The sequence below is a fragment of the Palaemon carinicauda genome, chromosome 10, assembly GCF_036898095.1.
Source record: "Palaemon carinicauda isolate YSFRI2023 chromosome 10, ASM3689809v2, whole genome shotgun sequence".
Lineage (NCBI taxonomy): Eukaryota > Metazoa > Arthropoda > Malacostraca > Decapoda > Palaemonidae > Palaemon > Palaemon carinicauda.
The window spans coordinates 76,825,794-76,829,050 of record NC_090734.1 but is presented as its reverse complement, the minus strand read 5'-3'; positions in this window follow the sequence as shown (position 1 = coordinate 76,829,050).

Sequence of the window (3,257 nt, the reverse complement as noted above, 5' to 3'; positions counted from 1 at the left end):
CCTTCCATGATGACATATATCCTAAACAAGGATTTCCCTCAGGATCGGTTTCTCGAAATATGCTGACTCCACTAATTAAGACGATGACATCTTGGTCAAACAGGACAGTTTCCTTATCACGGCAGGTGCTCTCGGCGAGGCTTGGTTTACTTCCAAAATGCTGATGAAAATGAAGAGATGATAGGATTGCCCAAACAGGGCCACAGTCGAATCTCGTCTCGCCTCGCTCCTCACACTGGGAATAGATATTCTTGTTTTATAAACATCTCCTTTTAAAAGTATCATGTCCACCCATGACATATATATATATTTCCATTTTTTTATGTATGTAGGATTGTGGGGAACGGCGATCTACCTAACAAGTGGTCGCGATGGACTCTTTGGCTACCTGTGGTTTAGTGGATGCATCTGGTGCTGGCTATGATACCCTTGCTACAAACAGTCTTGAATTATATATGTTAAAAGCAATGTCTATGCCATTTCATCCCCAAAGGCTTGATGGAGATAATGAAGTTCTAAACCACAAAACTAGAAAGAAAAATGAAGCTATTGTGTAAGACAAAAGAAGATGATGCTCCATCAGCAATATTCCCATGAAGTATCCAGAAGACAAGCGAAGATGATTCAAAAGAATCTAGGACCGAGAGAATAGAAATATGATTTATTTGTGACAAGCCAGCACTAATCAAAGATTTATGATTGGCCATAGCATTGCCTTTAAACAAAAAGCTACAACTATGTGCCATCAACCTACAAGATTAGCAACTTCTGGCCAAGCTTATTGCTGGAGATATTGTTCTCTAGGACCATATCTATAACACATCTTTTCTGACTGGCATGTGCAGCAGGGAAATAAGCCGGCTAAATACCAGAAAATTGGATATTATTATATGCAATACAGAAAAAAAGAGGCATATGTACATTAGAGACAAACAGTTGACTACAAGTGGGTGCTGCTATTTTACAATGGTAGAACTTTATGATTTATACAAATAATGACAGGAACAGCTAAAAGTTGATGCTTCCCTTAAGCCCCAAACACAGTTGAAAGAACAGATACTTGTCTGTATTCCAGAACTAGAGGAACTAGAGGGAAGAAAGATTTGGTTTTCCTATAAAGGGAAAGTGGGCAAAACCATAGTCACAGCATGTGACTACAATGATGCACTAATCATGAATAAATCAGCAAAGATATTTAGAAAGTAGATGCTACAACATAAGACAGAATTTGATCATCAAGTTTGTTGGAATTTGTCAATCTGCTGCAAAACGGTGATGATGTAAAATCCTTACTTAAAAATAGAACATCAGCTAAAGAGCCAGCTTTAGCACAAATTCTGCATTTGAACTGTATGAAGTCTCTAGCATCTTCATTATTTACCAGACATTCCAAGTCAAAAATATCTCCACTTCTAATATACCATGGTCTCCTGATCTTTACAAAAACAAGAAAGTGTCAATTAATTGATAAATTTCATCAACATGGAATTATCATAAGGTACGATAGGATTCTGGAATTGACAAAAGGGCTGGGAGAAGCAGTTTAGCAAAGGCTGTGGAGGAAGAAGCGATGTCCCACACTAAACTAATAAAAGGGCTCTTTACAACTTGTAGTGTTAACAATTTGGACCATAATTCAAGTGTGAGAACAGCACAAACATCCTTCCATGGGACAGGCATATCTAAATTGGAACAAAGTAAAAAAAACACCTAATCTTTATGAATATTACACAATTATAACCCCTGCTAGTTTTAAACATGAGAATAACTTCCCTTCATCCAATAGACGTGCAGGACACTTACAAGATGTGCTTTATAAGCACATTTCTCCTAAGTATAAATGGTCTGAGAAAGTCAGCCTGTCGGACCAGAGTGAATATGCTGTGTCTATATTTTAGACAGCACATTATGTTTCTACGAAGTAAAATACCCTTTTGAAAGAAGCTTGTCGTCGATATTGCCTCTTTTTTCAAGAGGCAGCTCATTCAGTTGCAGTGATGAAATATGCTAAGGATATTGCAAGGGCAGCTACACAGTTTCTCAATCATGGCCAAACCCACGTCTAGCAGTTGACCTGCCACTATTTGCAATTTCAAAGAAAATCCAATGAGAATGTCCATTTCAGTATAGTAATATGGTTATCATATTAGGAGGGTTGCATTTAGAAATGGCAGCATTCAAAATTCCGGGTGATCTCTTGAAAGACAGTGGTTGGAATGTTGCTCTTGCAAAAACAGAAATGGCTCCTCCTGGAACAGCATTATTGTCACCAAAGGGGATGCTGCACTTTATAGCAAAGCTGAACAGGACAATGCTTACCTAAATGGCTCCACTCATGAAGAGGAAGATACTACAGTTCATTTGCATGATGCATATGCTGCAAAGCATGAAGATATCTCTAGAACAATCATATGTAGTTTAGACACTGATGTCATCATAGCAGAGTCTAGCATAAAACAAACAGGTGTCTGCCTTTCATGGAAAGGGGGAGTAGTCTGCATGACAAATATGGACTCTATTTCAACATGCCACATCCACCTTCATCAAACTAAGTTCAACATCACCAGCTGTAGAAAATGAAAACCTATAAATCATTGAAGGGTTTGTGGTGATAATATACGAAAGAGGCCATTTATATAAAGATGTAAATGAGGCTAGACTTGATCTCTTTGCAATGAAGGAAATAGCTTATGATTGTATTCGACCGACGAGGGTTGCTCTTAGAGAGCATTTCGAGAGAGCTGCCTATCAAGAAGTGTACATTTGGAGCCAGTCTTTAGTATTTCATCCAGTTTTGTCCAGTCAAGTACACTGGGGATGGCAACTGATTGATAGTGCCTGGTTTATGTATTAGACAGCTTTACCAGTAGTAGGAAAATAGTATGATGAATTAAATAACTGCGGCTGCAAGGAATTTCATCGCAGGTGAAAGTGCTACAAGCCTGGACTTAACTGCACAGTTCTCTGCAGCTACACTTGCTGAAATTTATTGATACATGAAATATATTAGTATCCATCAAGAGATGTATACATTTATATCTTTAGCAGACAATTTGCAAGTATAGCAACCAACTGGTGGGTATACTGGAAAGATGGGTTGTTTATCTATTAATGATAGTAAAAATACTAAAATCTTAATTCACAATCATTATGTAGACAGTAGGTAACCTTTGTAGGCTTATGGGATGAAAATGTTTGAAATATAGAAAAAAAATTTGTTGCTGTAGTGGTTAGCGGACTAGTGCTGGGTGTAGCAC